Below are 13,460 nucleotides of genomic sequence, written 5' to 3' on the forward strand. Positions count from 1 at the left end.
GCGACATCTGAACTGACTCCAATAAAATCTGTAAAATTTATAAAATTCTTAGCAGTTAAATAGTGCATTTTGGAATACTTTTTCAGTCCAAAATAAAAATACAAGAGTAGACTTTATGCACTTGGCCTTATATGCTATTTACGAAATCTAGAAACATAATTTTGATTTTTACGAAATCAGGTAATTAAAGTATTTTTCGAAACTAAAACTTTTGGTATGTTTTATTTCAATATGGATTTTAATATTTAAGTTGAAATGACTCAAGTGACTTTATAAAATTGATTTTGGTCAAAACCAAATTACGAAAATGTCATTATGCATATAACGCTTTATATGACTACTTGTGCATTGATTTTCCAAAATAACGTTTTGGCCTTTTTATCTTAAATAAAATCTTATAAGATTTCAAATCCATGAAATAGAAATAGGTTTGCTTTGGAAAAACTTTGAAAACAAATCTTTGTGAAAACGCCACTTTGGGAAAGGTTTTTAAATAAAACTCAAAAAGAAATTAGTTTCTTGTGAAATTTCAACAAAGACAAACAATTCAATCAACTAAATTTATTTATTTTTACATTCCAAAATTTGGAAAATTTTGGGATGTTACAGATATGTATTGCAAAGACAAGGAATGAAATTTTTAAAGGTAGCACGCAAGCAATTTACTTGGAATGGCAGAAAAATACCACATAGTAGGTAGTTATGGTGGACACAAATGGCATAGGTTTTGGCTCAAGGTTTTGGATGCACGAGAAGCATTCCCTATCAGTACAAGGCTTTGGCTAGCAAGATTGTTTGAAGCAAACACAAGTATAAACCGGTACAGCAAAAATTACATAAGAACGTATTGCAAGCATTATAAGACTCTACACTGTCTTCCTTGTTTCTCAAACATTTTTACCAGAAAATATCTAGACTTTAGAGAGACCAATCATGCAAACCAAATTTCAACAAGCTCTACGGTAGTTCTCCACTAATAGGTTTAAACTTCATGATACAAGGGCTTAAACATGATCTACTTGAGAACTCAAAACAATTGCCAAGTATCAAATTATTCAAGACAATATACCAATTACCACATGAAGCATTTTCTGTTTCCAACGAAATAGCAAAGAAGCGGCTTTCAACCTTCGCCATGAACATTAAAAGTAAAACTAAGAACACCAGTGTTCATATGAAACAGCGAAGCGTGTCTTTCTCCCACACAAGGATTGCTAGGATCCGAATTTATTCAAGCACAAACAAAAATAAAAACACACAGACGCTCCAATTAAAGCACATAAGATGTGACCGAATAAAAATATAGTTTCACTAGAGGTGACCTGATAAGTTGTTGATGAAGAAGGGGATGCCTTGGGCATCCCCAAGCTTAGATGCTTGAGTCTTCTTGAAATATGCAGGGATGAACCACGGGGGCATCCCTAAGCTTAGACTTTTCACTCTTCTTGATCATATTATATCATCATCCTCTCTTGATCCTTGAAAACTTCCTCCACACCAAACTCAAAACAATCTCATTAGAGGGTTAGTGCATAATCAAAAATTCACATGTTCAGAGAGGACACAATCATTCCCAACACTTCTGGTCATTACCCAAGGCTACTGAAATTTAATGGAGCAAAGAAGTCTACTCAAACACAGTAAAGGAGGCAATGTGAAATAAAAGGCAGAATCTGTCAAAACAGAACAGTCCGTAAAGACGAATTTTTTCGAGGCACTTAACATGCTCAGATGAAGAAGCTCAAATTGAATGAAAGTTGCGTACATATCTGACGATTACTCATGAATTTTTACAGAATTTTAAGATTCCCTACAGAGAGAACATCTCAAATTCGTGACAGCTAAAAATCTGTTTATGCGCAGAAATCCAAATCTAGTATCAACTCTCTATCAAAGACTTTACTTGGCACAACAATGCAATAAAGTAAAGATACAAAGGTATTGCTACAGTAGTAACAAGCACCTTGACTCAAATATAAAACAAAAATTGCAGAAATAAAACAATGGGTTGTCTCCCATAAGCGCTTTTCTTTAACGCCTTTCAGCTAGGCGCATAAAGTGTAAATCAATTAACATCAAGAGAAGAAGCATCAACAGAGGAGTTGGGGGTTTTCTCAACAATGCATTGTATCTTATCTATGTAAGTTTCAGAAGCTACTCTTTCATTTACTTTTAGGCTTACTATCCTCCTCAAATAAATTTTCAGGAACAATCCAATCAAAATTCTTTTCTAGTGCCTCATGCATTCCTATAAGCTTATAAGGTATTAGTACTTTAGTCTCCCCCTCACAATTGGCTTCATTAGTGTACTTTAGCCTATCTTTTTCCATCTTTTCAAGGGTACTTGCAAAATTGGTATAAAAGCCAAGCATCTTATGTTGAATAAAGACTTTTCTAGCTTCTCTAGCTACATCACCAAATTCTTTAAGAAGGGTTTCTAAAACAAAATCTTTCTTTTCTCCTTCTTCCATATCACAGAGTGTGAGAAACATGTGTTGCATTATAGGATTAAGATTAACAAATCTAGCTTCCAACATGTGCACTAAAGAGGCAGTAGCAATTTCATAATTAGGAGCAAGTTCCACCAAGGATCTATCTTCAAAATCTTTAACCGTACTAACATGAGTGAAAAATTCTTCTATATTATCTCTTCCAATGATAGACCCACGCCCTACTGATATATCTTTCAAAGTGAACTTAGGGAGAAGCATGATGAAATAAACTAAGGTAAACTGATAAATAAAGTAAATGCAAGTAACTATTTTTTTTGTGTTTTTGATATAAGAAAAGCAAACAAGACATAAAATGAAATAAAGCAAGACAATAAACAAAGTAAAGAGATTGGATGTGAGAGACTCCCCTTGCAGCGTGTCTTGTTCTCCCCGGCAACGGCGCAAGAAAAAGGTCTTGATGGCGCGTGATGCACACGTCCGTTGGGAACCCCAAGAGGAAGGTGTGATGCGCACAACAGCAAGTTTTTCCCTCAGTAAGAAACCAAGGTTATCGAACCAGTAGGAGATGAAGGCCACGTGAAGGTTGTTGGTGAAGGAGTGTAGTGCGGCGCAACACCAGGGATTCCAGCGCCAACGTGGAACCTGCACAACACAATCAAAATACTTTGCCCCAACTTAACAGTGAGGTTGTCAATCTCACCGGCTTGCTGTAAACAAAGGATTAAGCGTATGGTGTGGAGAATGATGTTTGTTTGCAAAGAACAACAGAGAACAATGACTGCAGTAGGTTGTATTTCAGATGTAAAAGAATGGACCGGGGTCCACAGTTCACTAGTGGTGTCTCTCCAATAAGATAAATAGCATGTTGGGTGAACAAATTACAGTTGGGCAATTGACAAATAGAGAGGGCATAACAATGCACATACATATCATGATGACTACTATGAGATTTACTTAGGGCATTACGACAAAGAACATAGACCGCTATCCAGCATGAATCTATGCCTAAAAAGTCCACCTTCGGGTTAACATCCGCACCCCTTCCAGTATTAAGTTGCAAACAACAGACAATTGCATTAAGTACTGTGTGTAATGTAAACAATACAAATATACTTAGACAAAGCATTGATGTTTTATCCCTAGTGGCAACAGCATATCCACAACCTTAGAACTTTCTGTCACTGTCTTAGATTCAATGGAGGCATGAACCCACTAGCGAGCATAAATACTCCCTCTTGGAGTTACAAGTATCAACTTGGCCAGAGCCTCTACTACCAACAGAGAGCATGCAAGATCATAAACAACACATATATGATAGATCGATAATCAACTTGACATAGTATTCCATATTCATCGGATCGCAACAAACACAACATGTGGCATTACAAATAGATTATCTTGATCATGATAGGCAGCTCACAAGATCTAAACATGATAGCACAAGAGGAGAAGACAACCATCTAGCTACTGCTATGGACCCATAGTCCAAGGATGAACTACTCACGCATAAGTCCGGAGGCGGGCATGGTGATGTAGAGCCCTCTGGTGATGATTCCCCTCTCCGGCAGGGTGCCAGAGGCGATCTTCAGAACCCCCGAGATGGGGTTGACGGCGGCGGCGTCTCTGAAACTTTTCTCGTATCGTGGCTCTCGGTACAAGGGTTTTCGCGACGGAAGGATTATATAGGCGAAGGGGCAGAGTCGGGGGACGCTCGAGGGGCCCACCCCATAAGACGGCGCGGCCAGGGGTGGGGCTGCGCCCCCCTATGGTGTGGCCGCCTCGTCGCCCCTCTTCGTCTCCTCTTCGGTGTTCTGGAAGGCTCCGTGGAAAATAAGACCGTGGGCTTTTGTTTCCTCCAATTCCGAGAATATTTTCTGTGTAGGATTTCTGAAACCAAAAACAGCGTAAAATGTAAAAGCGCTTCAAAGATCTTGTTAATAGGTTAGTGCCGGAAAATGCATCAAAATGATATAAAGTGTATATAAAACATGTGAGTATTTTCATAAAACTAGCATGGAACATAAGAAATTATAGATACGTTTGAGACGTATCAGCATACACAAAAGGAGTTCAAAAGTATGTAAATCCTTCTTCCTCATATTATATATGTTATTTTTCACTTGTGTGGTTCATTCTGTTTTTGTTGTGTTCCATCAAATCTTTTTTATTGGTTTGCTTATTTGTTGTTTTTACTGGTTTTTTTGTCAGGTCATACTGTGTGAAATTTTCTAAAGTTTACCGTAGCTTCATATCCTTAGGACAATCTCTATAGAGAGAAGGGCATGTTGATAACTTCTTGATTCCAGTTTTTTGTCGCAAACTGTTTCAGGATAATCACCCTAGTAAATCTGGGAGGCATCATTTCTTCCCCTTTATCGGTTTTAGTAACTACCCTTATTTTTCATCTGTTATGTCAGTTTTACTACCTTTCTCCTAGACCAGCTTACCTATTTTCATTTGGTGTTCTTTTTTCAGGAAAATATCCTGGAATATAACAATGATTTTCAGCTAGGATTAATTGCTAAAGCTTTTATTGGTGCTACATCAGCAAGTAAAGGGAAACGATTGGAGCTATCCGACAGGGTATTTTATAATTCTTGTTTCCATTTGAGAATTTTTAATAACATCATGATTTGTTAGTCTACTCTCAGTTGTGTTTCTATCTGTTTGTATTTCTAGCTCTTTTCCCAATATGTCGCTCACGTCATTGGTTCACCTTTTCTGTGGATTCCAAGTTTAACTTGTTCGTCTTTCTTGATTCTCTGTATAACAAACATGATGATTTCCATGCTTCAATCAAGAATGTCCTTGTAAGTAGGGTTTCTATTTTACTTTACCTTTGCATTTAACTCATTTTTTAGGCTACGTGTATAATCTGTATCACTAATTTTGATAGCCTTTTTCTTTCTTGTTTCCCTTTTTTCATCTTTAGATCAACAATTTTGTAAGACTATGGCAAATTATATTCAAAAGAGAATATATTTAAAAAAAATCAGTAATGTATGCAAAGGTTCCAAAGCAAGGCAACCCATAAGTTTAGAACTTCTATATCTTAATGGTTCAACTTGCTGATTGTCCTTTTATTTGTTAGATACATATTTCTGACATTTCATTGGATTTTTATGTGTGTTATTCGTAGTGACGATTGCGGGGTGTTCACTATGAAATTTATGGAGATTTTCAAACCAGAGGTGGACACATGCTCACTTTTTTCCAAGGAAGGTATTATTCATACCAGGATTCAGTTTGCCAACCAGCTCTATTTCTGCAAAAGGAACAATGTGGACAAATCAGTTGTTGTCAACTACAAGATTCAGGTTTCTATGTATTTTTGGTGTTGTTTTTAAATCCTTTTCTATGGTTCATAGTAGTTCGTTTATAGGAGTCCATTTTTTCCAGGCATATATAGGCCTGTTTTGCTGTTGTTTTGGAAAGAAGAAGTAAATATATATTTTTCATTTTAAATTTATAAGAACTCTCCATTAGTCATTCTTGTACTGATTTGTCATAGTTTCCTGCAAGACTGAACTAGTATGTTCATATATACTTTGATTCATTTCGTTTTTGCGGTACCCTCACTTTTATTCTTCCCATTTCTATTTTCTTGCCACGTTATCTTTTATTCTATTTTTTGGGGTATTTTAAGTATTTATATACTTTGATTCATTTCATTTTTGCAGTACCCTCACTTTTATTCTTCCCATTTCTATTTTCTTGCCACATTATCTTTTATTCTATTTTTTGGGGTATTTTAAGTATTTTTTTTGTGTGTATGAGGTAATCTAGGGTAACTCCGCCTATCCATCATCCTTTTGCTTTTCTATCTTGGATAGTCGGCTCCAAGCCCGGATAAAGGAGGAGGACCCCCAATCAATCTCTTGTTATTCCATTGATCTATTCATATTTATTCCTATTCTTTTCCAGTTTGTGCTTTTTTCGTGTCTTCCCTTTCTTTATTTTCCACGAGGTCGCTGCATGTACTCTCTGTTCGTACATGGACATTTTTGCCTTTCCTATCATTTTGCTCGTAAATGAATTACCATGTCAGAGCTGTTCTTTAGTTTCTAAAATTTTAGTTTCTAGTTTGGTACTTTGAGTATGTCTCGGTTTAATGAAACAACCTTTGTGTAATAAGTATAGGCAGTACATCAATGTGTGGTAGTGGTCGTATGAATCATTGCAATGAAGAGGATGGGGCAAACCATTTTCGGGAGAAATGATGAATATGTGGTATGTCACAGATCAGTAGACATATATTATTCTGCAATACATCATGAAAATTTGTTCCTTCATGTCACTTTATAACCATTTGTAGAAAAATACATAGGAAACTTATTTCTTTAGTGCGCATTTTCTGTAGTAAACAAGCCCCCAAAATGGTCATACATATAATTTCCATCCAGTACATCATACATATAGTGCAAATGCAGTATATCATTTTTGGATCATACATATAGTTTCCACTTTCCATGCAGTACATAATAGTTTCCTGAGTCTCCTGAGTGTTGCTCTGCTACATGTGTGTTGGGATCAAATGATCTTGAGTCTCCTGAGTGACTTCTTCGCTACATGTGGTTGTTATAGTTATTGTAGATGCTTCTCCGCTATATGTGTTGGGGATCATTTGAACTTGAGCTTCCTTAGTGGCTTGAACTGGATCTCTTGTTTTCCTCCCCTTCTTTGCTGATTTATTGGCTGGAGAATTTATCCCTGCAATAAAACATAAGTAGTTTGGTAATAATTCTGTTTTTTTTTTCAGAATTTGATCTGGTAGCACTATATTTTTACATGCACCTGTAGCTTTCGATTTCCTGTTCCTTTTTGGTTTTGGCAAATTCAAAATAAGATGCTTGTTTGTACAGTTTTTCAAAGTGTGTTCACCATTGCCACAGTGTGAGCATTTGTACAACTTGTTCAGCTTTATCTTCTCTTTTATTGTGAGCATCCTTGGGCGTCCTCTCGTGTGAGCAAGGTCAGGGTCAAGTATATCTATTGTCGCACTTGAACCATCACACAGTGATGCATTGAACAAGTTTGAAACTGTTCTTGTTGATGTGGCATGATCTGCTTGATGTGTTTCTCCAGTGTCTTCAGATACTCTGTCCATTGCATCCATATGTTCTTCTATTCTTTTTTTGCTTCATGTATCAGATATTGGCATTTTCACTGCTTTTAGATCCTTTTGATGTTGTCTGCGTCAGGATTTATGTTAATAAGCTGTACCTTCGACAATTGTTGTCTATTTCTTCTGGCGCAGGGAGCCTGTAGTTACCTTTTTTGCTCTTCTTTCGCCATCTTTCAATGGTGTATTTTTCTGGATTTTTTTCCACTTCAAGGTGCAGCATAACTTTGAGAATATGAGAGCACAAAATGCCGTCCTTCTCAAACTTGCAGCATACGCATGAGTATTACTGTTTCGGTAAGTTTACTAGCACTATGTAGTTTCTATGCATGTACTCTTTTAATCACAATTGTTTGCCTGGAACAAGACGAAAACTTTGTCTTTTTCCTGCTCTCGAACATGAAGTCGTGTAACATCCTTGAGTGTGTGTTGGAACTTTCTGAAAATTGGAAGGTTGTATAGGTCATGAGCTTGTCTTTCTATGTAGTACTTTGTCAAGAATCTAGTTGGTAGGACTTTCTTGTTTTCAACCTTGTTGTCCAACTCATCTTCATTTGCATGTATCGTATCCATTATTCTCTGATACTCTCTTAGGAGGCTAGTATGCTAAACTGTGCACCAACTCCTTTTTTGAACAAGGCATTCGTTGCTTCACTTCTAGCTGTTGTCTGGATAAATGGGAATTTTTTGTTTTGAAGTATACTGGGACATACTTATTTCTGTTGGTCCACATGTCATCAAATACTTTCACGCCCGCAACATGGTGCTTCTCAATCATTTGTGGCCATAATGTTTCAAATTCATGTTCTATCAATGAGTTATCAATAATGTCTTGCATTTACTCATACAAACCTTCATTCTTTGCAAATGTTGGTCTATTTTTGTCATCGTAATTTTTCTTCACATGGAACAAACAATTTATGTGTGTTTCTTTCGAGAAAACAAGCTTAATCGCACTGCCCATGGACCTACACTGATCAGTCATAACTGATTGAGGTTGTCTACCACCCATAGCTGTTAGAAACTGTCTGAACAACCATTCAAATATATTTTCCTATTCATTTATGATGAATGCACAAGCAAACAAATAAGTTTTTTCATGCGGTGATATGCCAACAAATGGAGCAAAGGGCAAGTTTTATTTGTTTGTCAAGAATGTATTGTCAAAACATATGCAATCTCCATATAGATCATAGTACTGCCTCGCCCTTGCATCTGACCAGAAAATGCTTATAACCTTATTCTATCCATCTAGGTCGAGAGAGTAGTAAAAACCAGGTTCTTTAGCTTGTTTTTTGTTGAACCATGTCAGAACCTCCTGGAGATCTTTGTGTTTTAGTTCCCTGGTCACACTTGACGCATAGTTACAGACTTTGCGCTTGTTGTATGGAAGCTGCTCCATACCGCCTCTCATGTGTGCTAAAACTGAAACAATATTCCTTGTTGGAATGTTAAATTGCTTCATATGTCTTATTATTGATTTCTCCTCTTTTCTCATGTAGACATGTGACCAGAAGAACCTACCACCTGGTTCCAGAGGATGATTGTGATCAAGCTTGAGGTTAGTTATCTTCCAAATCCCCCTTTTCTCATTAATTACCATGTCCACCTTGCAATCAATCCTTAAAAACGCCGTTGTTTGTCTATGTGCCACCACCTGCTCATTCAGCATCTGTGTTGTGTCCATGTTTACTGCACTTTACTGTCACCCTTGTTATCTCATTATTTCTCTTTTTGCTTGTTGTACGATACACTGAGACCACAACTATAGAAAAACCAGCACCATAAGAATACATGTTCAAGAAATTGTGAGCCTCCTCCCTTGATTTGAAATCCATCCCCTTCATTGGCATTAGGTATTCTGTTATTATTGAGCAACCTTTTTCAGTTTCTTTTTCATTATTTTGATATGTTCCTTGCTCATCATTCTATAGGAATCTCTCCACATCTTCCTCAGTTATGTTATTGTTTTGTTCTTGTCCATTTTGACTTGATCTCTCAGAAACATGTTTTTTTGTATCGTCACCTTCACCATTGTTAGCCTTATTTCCTTCCAGATTGCATGAATGGTCAAAGTCCTATTTATTTGTCCCATCTTCTTCATTGACTTCATCGAAAACCTAGCAACGAAAGTATGTCCACATTGTTTATTTTTTGTTGTACCTATTTTTACTGATACTATAGATGATTGTAATGATATTTTTTTACCTCATCAAGTTGCATGTCGTGAAAAAGCTTGATACCATGGTTTGTCTTCAGTTTCTTCATGCTCATTGTTGTTTTGCATGCCTGGATATCTTGCTCTCTCAGATGTTCCTTCATCATCCAAGAATGTGTGTCCCTGTAGTAACATATTTTAGTTAAGCAAGCAATTATTTATCATTTTGGAACTTGATTTATATACATAATAATGTCTGTGTTTTCTTGTAGCACATGCATATTTGTAGTTTTTGATGAGTAGTTCATTTCAAGATCGCCATTTAGTAAAGCCAAGTATGAGAATCCTTGCTGCAAGAATTTTGAAGATTTAGTTTTTATGCATACATAATTCTCATGAAAGAATATAGATGATTTTCTTATTGTTGATTGTTTGTACCTGTAATGACATTGACTCATCAAACTGATAATGAGCGTCTGTCATTCCGCTGGCACCATTGATTATCTGCAGAAAATTAGGGAGAAAAGATTATCAGTAAAGCACACTTTTTTTTTGCTCAATTTGAATTAAATTTGAAGACAAAGAGTATAAGTTAAAAAATGCGAGCTTAATATTTACTCATATATACTCAGTTTTGTCTCAGTTTTGTAGCTCATTTATTATTTTTCTCAGTTATTTTTTGAGTTTATCTCAGCTTTGATAAATTTTCTTCAGTCATTGGAAGTCATGTTCAGTGTTTCTAGTCCCTGAGTTTCTTAGTCTTTCATTTATTATTTCTCAGTGACTTGTTTATTTCTCAGTTTGTGATTCTATCTTCTATCTGTTAGTCTTCAGTAAGTGATGCTCTTATTTATTTCTCAGTATGTTTAGTTTGTGATTCTCTCTTGTATCATTTTGTCTTAGTATCATTTTATTGTATCCTTAGCGTTTCTAGTCCCTGAGTTTCTTAGTCTTTCATTTATTATTTCTCAGTGGCTTGAGTTATAACTGTCTCAGTTTTCTCTATCTCTGAGTACATATTTGATCAGTTTCACATTTTCATTTCTTCAGTTAAAGTTGGTTAGTAAGTCAGTTTAGTTTCAGCCTTTAGTTCTTCAGTGTGTAGATTTGTTTTCCTTCAGTTTTTCTGCATTTTAGTAAATCACTCATTTGATAGTTTCAAGTCTGTCATTTGGAGAAACGGGTTTCTCTCGGTCCCTTAGTTTTCAGTCTATCTCATTCGTAGTTTCTTCAGTTTTTATCTGAAAGTTTTGTTCAGTCTTCCTAGTCACTGAGTTTCTCAGTATCTCATTTGAGCAACGGGTTTCTCTCGGTCCCTTGGTTTTCAGTCTATCTCATTCTTAGTTTCTTCAGTCTTTATCTGGAAGTTCTGTTCAGTCTTTCATTTTTCATTTTTAGTCTTTTAGTCCTCAGTCAGTCAGTTTTCTTATTTCCTCGGCTACTCAGTTTCTTTGCTTGAGCATGGGCATCATCTCTCTGTTAACATTCCCTACGAGATCCTATCCGACCTACGGCCGCAATTGCTCGTCTATCAGTGACTTGAGTCATTCCTTCAGTTATCTACCAGTTTTAGTATTCTTTGTTTTGTTTTCTGTTTCCTCAGATTCTCAGTCTCTCAGCTCCTCAATTTTTTCCTCAGTTTCCTTTTTCAGTTTATTATCTCGATAGTTTCTCAGTTTTTAGTTGTTTGTTAATTGTTTGTTTCTACATGATTATTCAGTTTGTCAGTCCATTATCGTTTTTATTGTCTCAGTATCTAAGTGAACATTTCATGGACCCTTGTATTCCTCGCTTACTGGATCCAATCCGACATATGGCCGTAGTCGCTCGTCTCTGTCCTGCATGAATAAGGCGCAAACAACAGCTGCTGCACTCCTCCCGAAGGTACCTCTCTATTCGATGCTTCTCTCTTTATGATTATGCCTCCCTCTATGTGATGTGGCATGGCGGACATGGCATGACATCTATATGTAGTATCTATCATTCATCAGTATACTTATTCTTCAGCTATACTTTGTCTAGTTCCTATGTTAATAACTCTCATTCCCCGACATCATACACTTTGACTTACAGTAGAAGTCACTCTTCTCCGTATGTGGGCTATTCCAGGTGCTGCAGTAATCAGGCACCAAGAGAATAAGATACAATCCTCCCCAAGGTATCTCTATCTCGGGTTGCTCTATTGTCATGCTTCTTCATAGCTCTTATTCACTCAGATTCTTAGTAAATTTGTGTTGATTTGTAGTTCATATTTCCGTAAGATCGTACTTTAACAAGTAGAACACAGTTTGTTCGTATACGACTGTGCACTCCTCCTGGTGACCATCTTTTATATTATACTATGTTTGTTAGCACCCTAAACTCTTAGCTTTTTAGTAACTAACCATGTATTTAATGAGTATGTCAGTAATTGTGTTAAAAAGATGGTTAGTATCCTATGTGCTTGGGGCCTGATTTTGCATGGACTGTGAGGTACAGAGGTGTTTTTGTGTGCTCACTACCATATGTTGTAGCATTCCCTACTTCCTTTTGTGTCTATCTTCCTCTTATGTTCTTACGGAGATGGCATAGCAGATGACATAACAGATTGCATATTGTTTAGTGGACTTCAGAGAACAACGCAAATAGCAGTTCAGGTGTGCAGCAAATATAATTTGTAATGCAGGTGTGCATCTACTCTCCGAAAAAATCGTAGGATAAATTAACAAACTGCTGGTAGCTATATGATCTGGCAACAATTTCTGTGTTTCACTATCAGTTTCATTTATTAAGTCTCTCAGTTTGCTCAACAATTCAAGCTCTTTCTTTAGTGTTCAGTTTGCTCATATTTATTTCTCAGTATAGCCAGTAAGTGATTCTCTCTTGTATCAGTTAGTCTTCAGTTTGTGATTCTCTCTTGTATCAGTTAGTCTCAGTATCCATACGCTTTCTTCATACCAGCTTGATAGGTTTGCAGAGGCACGCTAGGATTTTAGTTACCACATATTAGTTCTGGGTTGACTTGAGTGCACATTTTAGTACACATGTCTTATTATTTGATTTATTGATTTCTCGTTTTTTAGCTCAATGTCCAGTTTTCCCAACAACATGTCAGTTAGCGGCAAACTGAGTAGATGACACTTGGTTGTTTCAGTTATCTTGCTTCTCACGAGCGTGGAAGCCCTGGTTGCCTTTTTTGCAGCAGCATGTTAGCGGCAAACTGGTAGGTGACACTTGGTTGTTTAGTTGTCATGCTACCTGAGAGCGCAGAAGGAGAAGCATTGGTTGCTGGTTGTGAGTATGGTACTCCTCTATCCTTTGTTCACCCATTTTTTGTGTTCTGATTTCATATTCTATTTTAGCTCGCCTGCTCTTCTTTTTATGGGGGCATATGGTCGTCGATGGCACGGTCACCTCAATATGCTACCTTTTTCTTGGACCAGCTTACCTATTTAGGTTATACCTACCCCTGTAGCTTACATGTTCTGGTGTAAAGCTTGGATAAGAGTTTGCATCAAAATTAGCTGGATGTTCCCAAAACTATTCTTGTAGTTTCAGTAATTCGGTTTTGTTCCCAGGAAGTATTTTTACATGTTCCGGTGAAAATGGCTTGGATAAGAGGCTACATCTTTTCAAAGTTTTGATAGAGAATTCTTTTGTGTTCTTCAGTAGCAGATTCGTCCAGGGACATTTACATGAGGGTGTGAAGAATCTTCACGTGGAATTATGGTTTGTTGGAGAAATTCTT

The sequence above is a fragment of the Lolium perenne genome, chromosome 2 (genome assembly GCF_019359855.2).
Source record: "Lolium perenne isolate Kyuss_39 chromosome 2, Kyuss_2.0, whole genome shotgun sequence".
Classification (NCBI taxonomy): Eukaryota; Viridiplantae; Streptophyta; class Magnoliopsida; order Poales; family Poaceae; genus Lolium; species Lolium perenne.